This window comes from Ambystoma mexicanum, chromosome 3p (assembly GCF_040938575.1).
Source record: "Ambystoma mexicanum isolate Mex_15411 chromosome 3p, UKY_AmexF1_1, whole genome shotgun sequence".
Lineage (NCBI taxonomy): Eukaryota > Metazoa > Chordata > Amphibia > Caudata > Ambystomatidae > Ambystoma > Ambystoma mexicanum.
In genome coordinates this window covers 646,600,982-646,615,586 of record NC_090925.1, presented here as the reverse complement: position 1 = coordinate 646,615,586, position 14,605 = coordinate 646,600,982, and the positions used below count along the sequence as shown (strand labels likewise).

The 14,605-nt window shown below is 46.7% G+C and overlaps 1 protein-coding gene across 5 annotated transcripts in view; it reads right to left on the bottom strand.

The window, feature by feature from the left end:
- HTR4 (5-hydroxytryptamine receptor 4) overlaps positions 1–14,605 on the bottom strand; it is a 1,746,991-nt gene that overhangs the window by 1,631,907 nt on the left and 100,479 nt on the right. The gene's annotated exons all lie outside the window — the stretch shown is intronic.

Genomic DNA, 14,605 nt, shown 5'->3' with positions numbered 1-14,605 from the left:
TGTTGGGACTGGGGGCTAGCTAGTCTTTTGGCTGTAGCTCCTGGGATTCTATCCGGGGCTACAACCAAAAGATCAGGGGCTATAGCCCCCTTAGCCCCCCCTAGCAACGCCCCTGCTCTTACTACACAAAATTAGATCTGAAATCAGGTCTACCTCAAGCTGAAACAACTTTCCCCCATGTATTCTACTATCTACTGTGAAACTTTAACATTTTCCCTTCCATATAAATGTGCAAAATGTTTAACCCAATCTTCTTCACTCAGAGGTTGAACTTGCAGAAAACCATCAATTGCAGGTGACGTGATCATTTTTCGAAAGGAGTTAAATTCCTTACAAATGAAGCTCTCAAACATCTGCTCAAAATCTCTCAAGAATATCAAGAATTTATGCGACTTCAGGCAGTTTGTATAGCTGGATTTTAATGTAACTATCACAGTTGACTGAGGGTCGTTCTTCCATAATTGCCTGACTTTTTCTATGCTTTTCTCCTTTGCTTTCTTGAATAGGAATGTCAAAAGAGTGGGCTTGAGAGCACACATTATCTTTCTTCCTTTGGTTTTTATCTGTTGTCAGCTCTCCCAGGATTGATTGCCGAGTCGGGGTAACGCTATTGGGGTTACACAGTGCTACAGCGTATTATTCATGCCTCACTTGCACGAGTGCATTAAAGCTTGTACCCATCCTTGGATGTCATATTACTGCGAAACGCTCTGCCTAATTTCTACATCCAAGTGGCCTTCAGGTGGGTTTATATTGGTGACTATAAGAAGCCTAAACTCCAGCATACAGTGATCACTATATTCCGATTATAGCACTTTCATTTCACCACCCAGCTCTACCAGGTTGGAGAAAGTAAATATATAGTCCAAGGTAGACCTACACCATTGGTTCATCCATGTAAAGAACAGGGGACATTCCCACTTACATTTCCATTCAATAGGGAGAGGTCCCAATCCTCAAGTTCTTGCCTCATTTGGAGGCCCCTTTCTAGTGCTTTATCTGAGACCCTAGACCTTTCACTCCTAGTTCATGATCAAGACATTCAGAGTTTAAATCACTGACAAGAACTACACGTTCCCCCTCATCAGGAGTTTCTGCCAGTAACAAATCAGAAATATTAGCTAAACACATAGTTAGATCAGCATTCACAGAGTTAAAATACACATAGTCAATAAATATGTATGCACCACACTAGTATTGACATCCCTCAACTCAATTCTGACCAATAAGATGTCACTTCTGTCCATGTCAATCTGATGAATAGAGAGTCCAAGGCCCTCCTTGAGCCAAGATCAAAAAGGTGCATTTTGGGCATACAACAAATACTCTTGTGCAAGACTGGTCTGTAAATTTAAGCATGTGCTCATTCTGTATGATGTCTGGGCACGGGGAAGCCACGCAGCAAGGAGACAAGTAAGAGCGGGGTGCTCAGGGTTCCACCGGCGGGCTTACCCTTGCCTGTATGAATGGATGTGTTAAACGCATGGGCAAATGGGTACCCACAGGTGGGGATGCAAGACTGTTAATAGAAGGATTTTCACAAGGATTCCGGATACTGGTGGAGGGGTTAATGGCCCCCGGTGCCCGAAAACCAGAGGTTGGCCTGGTCAAGACCATCAATATTAATAGACAAAGTGTCCAAGCAGATTAAATTGGGGAGATTTGTGGGCCCCGTTACTTCACCATTTTCTTCACCACCACTGTCTTGTGGCACCAGGAAACACTTTTTTTTCTGTATAGGCATCATACAAATGTTCAATGAATAAATACATAAAATAAATATTATGATATTTATTGAGCGTTCACCTAGCTTCGAGAAGCAAGGGGGGGGGCTTTACAGAGGTATACACCAATACAGATACATAACAGAGAGTTTTACAGAGGTGTACAACATTACAGATGCATTACAGAGCGCTTTTCAGTGGTAACAACAGAACAGATATACAGCGGGGGTAGGATACATAGGGGCACATAGGACGGGTATAGCTGAACTGGGCGGCGGGGAGGAAATGGGCGGGAGGTGTCTAGCAAGTCAGGTGGCATTAGGGGTGACGTGGTATCCTTGGTGTGGAGGAGGAGAGGCTCCTTAAAGAGGTGGGTCTTGAGTTGTTTTCTGAATTGTAGGAGCGTGGGGGTGAGTCTGATGCTGACGGGGAGGTGGTTGCATAGTCTTGGGGCATAGGCAGAGAAGGCTTGTTTTCTGTTATCTATTTACTCATTTATTTAGTCGTTATAAAATCTGCCCTATGAGGGGTTCTGTTTCAAACCATTGTGAGCTGAGCCATTATTCATGCTATCTAGATTCAAATGCAATCTATCTCTGTGCTACAAAGGTTATTTGTTTTTTTTTAGTTGGGGATTACGGGAGTACACCCCTAATTCACTCCCGGTGGAGGCTCTACCCTTCTCCCCCCTAATAGCTTTAACATGACACAGTTCAAAGCCTTCAATTATGGTCCATCATCCACGTTTCCTGAAAACAAAGTAAACCCTTATGGTCAGGGGTGTTGCTACGTCTGGAAAAGATCAGGAGCTAGGCTAATGTCGGGACTGGTAGGATTTGGGGCTAGCTATAGCCTTTTGGTTGTAGACACTGAGCTTCTATCCAGGGCTTCAACCAAAAGACCCCTCCGCCCCCTCCCCCAACAACGCCTCTGCTTATGGTCCTTTTAATTAAGGTAACACATCGTATGATGGATGGGTTGGAGAATAACTCTCACACCAAATAAGAAGACCGACTCAGGAAGTTGGCAAAGTTTCTGTTTTATTCTCAAATGTCTAAAACAGGGAGCACAACAGACATCAACGGACATCTCACAGCATGGTCTTAATGCATTTCATAAAAAATGTCTTTTTAAGGAAAAACTCATCATACGTGACGTCATACTATGTGGCAAACTACAAAAACCTACATAGGGTTGTGATTGGACTATGGAAGCATCTAAGTATACTTTCTATATTGGATTGTGACTGGGTCTCTATAGTCAGGTGGGCAACTCATGCCCTCCCTTCGTGCAAGTCATCTTTGACAGTGATTAGATGCACAGCATATCATTAGCTCTCAAACTATAAGGCCCTTGACTTCAACTATGTTTTGGCATGCTTGTACCATTCTGGAGTAGCATGTAATCTGGTACCCTGGTTACTGGTCGGGTGCCTGGGGTTTCAGAGGGGGGGAGCCAGCTGCGGGGGGCACCCCCACCCAGCTCCCCTCTAGCAACGCCACTGTTCCACTGTTCCTGGCCTGTACCTCTGCAACCACGGCACATCGGGACCAGCCATTCAGATAGTGTGCTGTACTTAGCAGCCAAATTACTGTACGAGGCACAGCTGGCTGCAAACAGCTGCACCGTGACAGCGGGAATCACAATAGTGGAAATATAGCATCTATTTTTAGGCCTAAGAACGGCTCTCTGTCTCCGCACACACCACTTAGCAGCTCCCTTCTCTGGTGTATGTGTGCAGTTTTGCGTGTGTATGGTGTGTGTGTGTGTGTTCCCGCTGGGGGGTCCGTTTGTAGGTGCTTACATCAGAGTTTCTTGTGTGGTACTCTGTATCCTGCCTGCCCAGCAGATCTCCTCTTCCGTGAGAGCCAGCATCTCCCGGAACCCGCCACCTGCTGTGATAGAAGGATGGCAGGCTGCAGAAAGCAAGTATGCACTGACGCCAAGGACTGCACGAAGGTGTGCAGTCTCCTCTGTGCATATCAGTCTTCCGAACGAATGTAAAAGGCTCAGTCTAAAAGAGTCGATGCTTTAACAATTTAGAGCCACTGCACTATTCCTCATCTGACACAGAAGCTTGATAGTGGCCCTTTCATTTTAGATATATCTGTGTTAACAGCGCTGTGGGTTGACCATACAAAAGCAGCATTCAGCCACGACGCTCTGGGAGCTTGGCTTCGCATCAATTCCCAATAGTAAACGACATCCGCAAGTGGTGGCAGCAAAGATACTGCCTGCACCGGAAGTCGAGTACAAGCGCGCAGTGATGCATGAGAGATCTCACTGGGATGTTTTCTAAATATTGTTTTGAAACTGTGAGATTCGATGTTTAAAATAATTGCCACAATTTGTATCCAGCTTCAGATTTGAATGTTTATTGGACAATCTAGAACACGCATCTGTAACCCGCCGCTCTCCAGGTGTTTTGGCCTACAGCAGTCATCATTCCCAGACCAGTCGTTGGTGAGGGATCATGGGACTTGTAGGCCAAAAGATGTGTATAGCTGTGGGTTGCACTCTCCTGACTTTGGAAATCCCTGCCAAAACGTTACCTGCTCTCTTGGAAAGTCCAAAGTTCGTATCTTGCCTTCTGGTACTGCACAGGGTCATGTGCCCCTTGACAAGAATATGAAGGGCCTGCAAACCAGACCTAGGACTTCTCGAAGTTGCAATAAGAACTTGAGCAGAGAGAAAGACAGAGAGAGATCTTGTGGTCCACGTTAGCCCCATTAGATTACGCAAACACGTTGGTGTCTGACAGGCTTTAAATGAATCATAACTTTTGCCATTGCTCTGCGAAATCCGCCAGCCTTCTTTGCCATTACAGAAAGGGAGCGACCATTTGCAAATCAGGGTTGGTCCCACCACTACAGGGGCAGTCGAGCCTGAACTGCTCTGCACAGGATCACATGCAGGCGCAGCCGTATTTCGGCTTCACTGGGCATCGTCAATGAGATATAGCTTGGGCCTCTAAGCAGACAAGGCTTGCGACCCACATGTCTAACCCAATTGGAGTGCCTTTAGCAAAACTGAAGTTTGATGCCTGGAAGGTTTTGAGTTCATCAAAATGTCTGCCATTTCACTGGACAAACTTTTAGACCATAACCTTTCAGCCTGCTCTTCCATTACTGACGTGGGAAGACTAAATGCAAATCATGCTTGGTTCCACCTCAAAAGGGGCAGTCAAGCCCGAGCTGTTAGGTAACACACTATCTGCACATCATCACACACAACTCTAAACAAGTTTCAGCCTCAATGGTGGTGTATGATGTTGCCCTGTGCGCAGGCAGTGATTACAAATAGTTCAACATCTTCCATCACTCGGGTTGCCTATATGTTGGCCCCTTGTGTGGAAGAGGGTCCATTGCTCTCTGCACCATAGGGAAGCAAGCTGCACCTCACTGGTGAGGTCAGGGCTGAAGCATGTATAGGGTTGCTTGTGTATCCATGCAGATGGGACATGGCCTTGAAATTCGGGCAGGACTGGTGCCATTGGTGGGAGTGCCAGACTGATTTGCACATGGCTGATCCGCTTTTGCAATGGTACAGACGGACTAACAATAGTGGCATGGAATGTTGCTCGGAGCACTGCCACTGGTTAAGATTTCATTACAATCTTCCACCCATCATATTTGTTGGCTGTAACCCATAGGGAGTAACCACAGAGAATTTGGTGGTCGCAAGTCACATCTCAGATGATTGGGAGATGGCCCATCCATTAGTAAATAAGGGAAAACACAAAGTAAAGGAAATGTATTGATTGGCTATTTAGAGAAGCTTGAATGCATATAAGCCTTAGAGCTCAATTTGTTTTACGTGACAGGGTGGGCTAGCACCCATTTTCAATGTTTTTGAAAAACCCGGGCTCCCTCGCTGCTGAAGTAGAAGTGCTTTTGTGCCCTTGCCTTTACAGAATTTTGGCCTAGAGGACTAAGTAACATAGTCTCCAGCTTTATAGTCAGAACTAGTGAGATGGACTGCGGCGGTAAACGGAATGGCCGACATTTTTTCTGATCCACCTTATTTTGGTGCATTTGTATGGGAGGGTTGGGGCAAGGGGGTGACATAACATGTTGCCTTCTGTTTTCCGTTCCACCATCCAAATGTGGGTGCATGGGATGCCAATTGAATCCATTGGAAATTCCTCGCACAGTCTTTAATGGTAGGAGGCATTTAAGAAGTGAAGAGGAAACCCTTGTTTCACTCCTCGCGTTTCCGCCGTGTGGTGGAAATAAGGAATATTGCACGGAGGGGACCTTATATGCAGAAAAGTGCAGATAGTGGCGCCCCACTCCATGCAATATACATGGGGAAGGAACCTGCCCCACCCTCTAACTAGTAACTAAGTGCTCTTTCCTGCACAGGATTTCTCTGGTTTCATTTGTACCATTACTGCCCGAGGAAGTGAGTGCTGTGCTCCTCAAAGCTACATGCAAAGGTATGAGATGCCTAATAAAGGCACCCTCCCTGCAAGATCCTGTGTCATTGTTTGTTTGCTTTTCTAAGCAACAAGCTGCACTGTTCTGGCTAAGACGCATCCCAACCACAATATGCAATAGACAAAGAAGGGATCAGCACTTGATCCTAAGTGATTCTACAACAGTGGGATTTTCAGACCTAAAATGGTAGCAGGCCAATGGTAGCCTGCGACCCGTGAGCTGTTCCTCTGGACGCACGTCCACTGACATCTATCAATCGCTGGGACGAGGGATAACACCCAAGCCATTGGGCTAGAGGGTGGGGACTCCATGATGAAACGTAATGACTAGTCCCAGGCCAAGGGGGACACTGCAGATCGATCACCGACACCCCATTCCTCACCGGGGTGGCATGTAGGGGAGCAGTGACTTTACCTGAAAACAATCACATGCATTGAGGCAACGGGAAAGGCGACTCCAAGCGCCGTCCATCACTTGCCCCCTCACGATCTTGGAAGGAGGGTAGATGACTCCTAATGGTGGTGCTGGAGCTAGCGATTGGTCAAGCTGGTCATGCCAGGACTCTCTCTGTCATTTTAAATCCCATGTTGGGCCCTTGATTATTTCAATGGAGAGGACTACGGTAAATTCTTAAGTTTCCCGCATTTCCAAACAGGGGGACAGCCATTGATCTTATGTGCTGTTCAGACTGGAGTTCAGCAAGAGCACCCATCTGGGACTTCCCAAACAATTACATTGGTCAGCTACAATGGCTGCCTGGCTCCTCCTTTGGTGCGGACGGACAGATGTAAGGTCTTGGGCACTTAATCCTTTGCATTGGCTGCCTGAGCCAGGGTTTATGGAGGTTCAGGTTCTGTGCTTTCCATGGCGTGGGGCCTAGGCTAAACAGCAGCTGCTCCTGTTATCAAAGCCACTTCACTTCCATGACTCAAAGCTTGGGGTTCAGGGGCGGAGCTTTCTCTACTCCTGCTTCAGACTTTTGGAATTCACTTCCCATGCCCTTATGGAGCATTGATAAGGATCTCCTTGTCTTGCTGTCAAAACTTGGTATTGTATTCCTTCCACTAGATGACCAACTCCCTACACGGAAATGCAAAGCGCCAGGGTGGGTAATGTTAGCCGAATCAGGCCCATAATCTATATATTTACCAAATATAGGGGGTATGTGAGCCCTCTTTTTTGATAAGGGGGGCCTGTATCATGAGGGAATATAATAGTCTAGAAACACAGGGACACAGACTACCCCACCTGTCCACCACTTGCCGGTAGTAGTTCCAACACACATTTGACAAATCACAACATATGATCTGTACATAGGAGAGCACCCAATTTGCATGTAACACATTAACACATTTTATTTTTCTTGTGATTTTAAAACTGGCCTGACATGGCCATTGGCATAACCTTTTTCATGCCCATAGTTGCCGGGAATATACACTATTTAAGGCATATTCAAAAAACTCATACAATGACTAACTGCATTTAGTTTTTGAACAGTGTGGGTTAGTACAAATAGTGACTTACAATGTGGTTATGGTAACCAAACACCTGTCTAGTCCAGTTACCATGACCACATTCATAGTCACTATTTGTACATGTCAGGCCAGTTTTAAAATCACAAGAAAAATAAAATGTATTAATGTGTTACATGCAAATTGAGTGTTCTCTTATGTACAGATCATATGTTGTGATTTGTTAAATGTGTGATGTAACTACTACCATAATCTATATAGCCAGATAAATACTAAGGGACGAGGAGGTTGGGGCGAATCACGTGCAACTCATATCTCTAGTGTCTTGAACCCCTCCGTCAGATGATACCTCTGCAGTCTTTCTTTAAAGCTGGGAGTAGGTCCAACCACAAAGGCTTTAATGCTGAGAGGAGGTCAGACCCTCCAAAGACTTCAATGTTAACATGAGGTGACAACCCCAAAAGGCTGTAATCCTTACATCAGTTAATTGCCCCTCTGAAGATTGAAATGCTGATAGAATGGCATACCCTGCAAATCCTCTAATACATAAACGTATACCGGAAAAGGATTTCAGCTTAACAGCAGGTCAAACTCCCAAAGGCTTGATGACCAGATGATGATGGCGTTAAAATGCTACGACCTAAACCCTGGGAGATTGCAGGGACATTTACAGCACTCAGGTTACCCCTAGACTAAAAACCTTCTCAACATTTGAAACCTGGCTGGACTGCTACACAGAGAATTCAGTAACCATACATATGAAACATGAACATTTATTTAATAAGTCCTTCAATAAATTCACACAAAATATAGCAAAATGTATAGGTGTGTCCGACAGAACAGCAGTGTCAGCAATTCAGTCCACACATATAAAAGCCTTAATCATGAAATCTACAATGCATCCTAAAAATAGTGCTAAAACATGCACAGTGCTTCGTTCCAATATTAATGGTGAAATTGTTATACCTATACCAATCTGATATCATTAGTTCTCTATTCCCACTAGTGTGCAGTGTGGCTAAGTGCAGCAATATAATGCCCAACATGTTTCGTTCTTATGCTGTAGGCTTGTGTCCAAAGAACTTCCTCAGCGGCTACTGTATTGTCAGCACTCTCTTGGACAATCTATATTTATTCCCACACGTATATTGTGGTCTTTGCTCTGCTGCTAGAAGCCTTACAATCTTTAAGGTTTCCTGAGCATGAAAACAAAACAACTGTAGTACAAATCATCTCTGTTGACGGTCTCTTATTGACCCTTTTTAATGGAATGACGGTCCTTAAATGATGGCTCTTGTCTTCCTCTTGGTGGCTCTCTTAATCAGCCAAATAACGCTAGAAGACGCCTCGCGTTGCGTTGCCCCTCTTCCTTAACCCTCCTCATGTCGTTAGGGAGTCTAAGAGGTCCCGCGTCCGTGAAGGGCTGAAAGGTAGTGACTTTCACAATCCCTCGTTCGAGTGACCAGTTGTACAGCAAAATATACCCAGCGCAATTTGTTGTGCGCCTTCCCGGAGTATATCGTGTCGATCAATGCTGACACCAAGTCAGATATACGAAGGATGTAAGGCTGACAGCACCTCAGGCCCTCAAAGGCTTTAATGCTGCCCATGGGTCACATACATCATTGCATAATCCAAAGGGTGTTAATGCTGACAAGCATGTCATACCCTCAAAAGTGTTTCTGCTGACAGCAGGTCTCATTCCACTGTCTTTATTGCTGACAGCAAGCTATACTCTCAAAGATCGTAGTGCTGACACTAGGTCATACTTCTGAATCCTTTACCGAAAGACAATAGGTCACTCATCCAAGTCGTCTTAATGCTGACGGATGGTGATACCCCTAAAGTCACTAATGTCGTCAGGTGTTCACACCCAGTTTGCCTTTAACGCTGATATTAAATCATGAAGTCTTCAATGCAGACACGAACTCGTACTTCATGATGTTTAGTACAGCAGATCGCATATTATAAACGCCCAATGCAAGCAGACAGTCCCGCGAGACCTCCAACGGCTTCCGTGCTGACAGCAGACTCTGCTCGGATGGCTTGCATGCTGACAGCAGGTCGCACCTCTGAACGCTCTCATAAGTGCCTAATTACAGACTGAGACGAGAGGTTCGCATGGACCGGGACTCACAAAATGGGCCGGCGCCAGTGGGGATAGCTTAAGCATGCTTTGTATTCGCAGCTAATTATCTTCGATAGGTGGGAGCTGCTGGCAAACTAAAACTACAACGCCCCAAGGCCGAACCCGTGGGACGAGGTGTTACTGTGGAGCTTGTTATCATTACATGTAAGCGATTTGAGCGGCAGCTAATTCACCTGCCTGCAGCTGCGCAGCCATCTTATCCCCAAGAAGGCCACAGGAGGAATCTTCAGTGTCTACTTTCGCGGGAATGCTGGGGCAGTAGTAGAAGCAATGGGTACTAGAACTGTAAGCCAGCTATAGCTCTGAGCAGGGGCGTTGCTAGGGAGGGGCTAAGGGGGCTATAGCCCCTGATCTTTTGGTTGTAGCCCCGGATAGAATCTCAGGAGCTACAGCCAAAAGACTAGCTAGCCCCCAGTTCCAACAGTTCCGACATCAGCTTAGCCCCGGGTCTTTTCCAGACCTAGCAACTCCCCTGGCTCTGAGGGGCCTGTAGAATGAAGATGGTAATAAACACGTGTTGCAGCAAGGCATACCTGAGGTGGTAGTAGACCTGAGAGGGAGTGGAACTGTGATGGCAGTAGAACAGTGGAGGCAATAGATCCTAGGCAGCAGTACAACGGAGACAGCCGCAAACGTGAGGTGGCAGTAGAACTGATGTGGCTGTAGACCTGGGTAGGCAGTCAAACTGAGGTGACAGTAAAACCGAGGTATCAGTAAACCTGTGGTGGCAGTAGAACTGAGGCGACAGTGGACCTCGGGTGGCAGTAGAACTGAGGGGGCAGTACGCCTGAGGGGGCATTAGAACTGAGAAAACTGTAGCACACAGAGGGAAATATATATGAGCTGGCTGCAGCGAGATGGCAGTGAACCTGAGTAGGCAGTAAAACTGAGATAGCAGTAAAAGTGAGGTATATTTAACCCTATGGTGACAGTAGAACTGAGGTGAGAGTGAACCTAGGGTCACTGCAGTAGACCAGAGGGGGCAGTAGAACTGATGTAGCAGTAGAACAGAGAAGAACCTATATCTGCAAGGGCTGTTGAACTGAGGTGGCAGTAGACCTGGGAGGGGCAGTGTGACTCGGGTGGTAGTAGAACTGAGATAGCAAAAACATCTGACGTGGCAGTAAAACCAAGGCGTTAATAAACATGACGCAGCAGTAAAACTGATGCAGCACTAGACATCAGACATCAGGTGGCAGTACACCTGTGGTGGCAGGGAACCCAGATGTCAGCACACCTGTGGTGGCAGGGAAACTGAGGTGACAGTAGACATGAGGTGGCAGTAGGAATAAAGTGGAAGTAGCAGGGAGGCAGCAGTGGACCTGCGATGGCATCGGCATGAGAAGGCAACAGACTGTGTGAAATTAGACAACGAGCTTGCAGCTTTGTCAGTCGGAAAATGGGGACATTTGCTCACAATTAAAGTATTTTAGAGGTGGGGGGAGAGTCAGCAACGTTTCAGGTTGGACCTGACAGGTGACTGATTCTTAACCCCTCTACTGAGTTTCCAGAGGCACCGGCCTATTACAGAAATCCTGCCTTTTACACATACGTGTCTAGACAACCCTGAGTGTTGGGTCGCTCACTGTTCACATTTGTAGTGACGCAGAAGCTACACCTTTGGTCCAATTCGCTCAAATGCCCCATTAATGTGATTCCGGAGGAGTGCCCTTTACAGAAAATGCTTATGGTCATTGGCTATGCTAGAGAAACGGGAACATGGCATGCAAATCTTCCTGCCACTGGCACAGCTTGTGAGCCTCTGAGACCTGTTCTTGTATACCTGTAGAGTGCCACTGAGTATTGTCCAGGCCATCTCTGATATCAAATTCCCCCCTCCTTGTAGCCTGGAGCGTGTCTTTTCCACTCGGCATCTCTGCTGATAGCCAGACCCGCCTGTAAACTGCGAGGTTCCTCCTCGGAGAGCACCCGGCCTCGTGACAGGTCGGCCAGGCCTCATTTTCTGCTCGATTCTATCACTGAGGTAGGGGGTTGAGGATTTAGGAAGCAGTCTGACATCAGCCCCTCCCCCTTAACAAAACAGGAGTGTCTCACAAGAAAGTGAGCCAGTGTGGGGTGCTTGTCTTCCGTTCTGGTCTAAACGATAAGAACTGCTACCAACCGAGTCTTCCTGGGTAACCGGCTCACAGGTGCGTGGTCACCATAGCAACACATAACAAGGCTGGGGAGCCTCTGTCAATCGCAGAAATGGCTTCGGAATGCAGGAATCCGTGGCAGATTCTGTGGTTCCTACGTTAGAACTATAGGAATAATTACCATATTTTTAAACGTTTCCCTGTTTACAATAGGAGCACGCTTGATAATAGTTTGCCCCACCAATGTGATTCATCAACTTCCGGGGCACCAGTGGTCAATGGATTAATATCGGTTTCTAAACCATCAATCAACTCCACACCTTTAGTACACCAGAAAGGATCCAAACCAATTGGAATACAAGTAAATTATAAGACCTCATTGTCCAATTTGGTAACGTGGACAGAATGGCAGGCTTATCTCTGCAAGGTAGTGGATCGTTGGTTAGTTGTAACACAGCGAAAATACAATTATTACCCAATGATAAAAGGGACTGTCCAGTCAAGGTTGTATAAAAATATCTACTTTATTATTACTACAACAGACAGTTCTAGCACACTACAATTACAACCCACACTGTAAAGGAACACAGAGGACAGACAGTTTAAAAAATGAAAGGGTTGCACACTGGATACTGACAGGAGGGTAGTTGGTAAAGTAATCATTCTTATAGTTAAAGATTATTTGGTTTCAACACCAAAGGCACAAAGGATCATAACTGTCTCTAGGGGCCTTCAGAGAAGGACCAGGGGGGCACAACCACAATGTACTTGCTGCTGAAGAAGTTCTTGGTGTTTGACAGCATCAAGGCAGTTCCAGGGTGCTTCGCAGCCCATGAGATAGAGTTAGTGGTGGGAGACAGCTGTGGGTACCAGGCGGCAGGCAGTTCGGCAACTGAGGCTGGACTGATGTCTGCAGGTGGTCCGGCATGACGGCTCGGGGCCAAGAATCGTTGTCTCTGTGCTAGTTGGTGAATCTGGAATGCTGGTGGAGGTGTCGCAGACTTCTCTGGTGACTGCCGCATGAAAACAGTCAGCAGTGCAGCGGATGCGGTTTGAGGACTTGACTGTCTCGAAATTGTCCTTAAAAAGATGGAAGCTAGATGATGCTTCAGTGTCACTCCTCCTAGCTTCTTCGCAGGGCTTGTGTCCTTTCAAGACGGACGGCCCAAAGCTCAGGAGGGCGTTAACAGGCAATGGCCTTTTCCTTTGTCCAGAGACTCTCCAGCACTTCCCACCTAGGAAGCTTGCTGTTAGAACATAGCAGGGCACACTGTGTGCTGGCTGGGTACCGGTTCTGGGTACCGGTTCTGGAGCTGCTGTATGGGTCCTCTGAGTCCGGTATCTCCCACTGTTCCCTGTGAGATGTTTACAGTAGGGATCTTGCTTCCCTCTTGGAACTCCTGGCCTTCCTTCACTGGCAGAAGATGTAAGGTACACTGTACCTTCAGCTAGGGTCCAAATTAGTCCTTCTACTTACTCCTTGCAAAGTCTTCAGATGATCTGATCAGTGAGGGGCTCAGCCCTCTTTTAAAGCCAAACAGGCCCCAGTGACTGGTGCAGGCCAAGCCCACCTTAATGAACCAATCCTGGGTCCCCACCAACAATATTCTGTGAAGCTTCAGGTCAGAATCAGAGCACTTGGCAACAAACAGGGGAAGTTTTACAACATATACTTCTAAGTCCCATCCATCTTCCTGTCTGCTGTGCATCAAAGTATCTCTCTAATTAACTGAGCCCTAAGCGCTGCTTGGTCACAACATGGGCCTCCTTTGAATTAGGGGATTGGAGGCAGTCATTTGTCTCCTAAAATTCACATACTTCTCTTCTCTGAAAGGAGTGGTTCCAGACAGGACATTCACTGCCCTTTCATACCAAGGAGGGGTGTCAGTACCAAGTTGACACATTGCATTACAGTGTTGGTCTCTCAGCTGTCAGGTGTCAGCTACACATGTCAGGGGAGAACAGTGCTGGTAAGCTGTGTCCTCTCGGAGTACATGACTATTCTTCTGCTGTGTGGTGAGCATGGAAAATATGTGTAGGAATGGCAACACATATTTTCTGCAGTTTGATCTTCCATCATTCATTCTTTTTAAATAAACATAATTCAAAAAGATCAGGGGAGCACACTCTCCTTGTGTGGATGGTTGAATTTCTCACACCACCACCTCCATTTTCAACAGAACATGATTATGGTAGCTAAGACATTTGATTACTTAAGCTGGAGCTACTGATTGGCCCATCGCTGGCACCGCCTGAAACCACTGTCATTCTGACCCCCAAGTTTAAGAGACCCTATGCTCACCCAGGAACACAAATGTGTTTTTGTGCTAAAATGTTAGCATTTATCACTCAGGTGCCCAGGGCAGGATAGTGAGGGGGTAGGAGATCAACCGTAATTGTGCCCTTCTACCCCATATCTTCAGGTCAGGATTCAACTTGGTAGTGGGCCTTTCTCTCTCCTTCATCACCCCTCCTGCAACTGAGTGCCACCAGTCCTCTTTATTCCTCCACTGCAGGCAGGTAGGGGGTGGTATGCCCCCCAGGGATCATTGGACCATGCTCTTTTTGTCTATATCTGCCTCCCACTGCTGCAGTGGCTCCGGCCCAGCGGTGGTTGTGGGTTTGGAATGTGGGTGTTGCAACGGACCTGGGGCTAGTGATTCGTGGGGGTTTGTGGCTGGCCTAATTGAACCCAGAGACACGGCCGTGGACCGACCAGACTCCA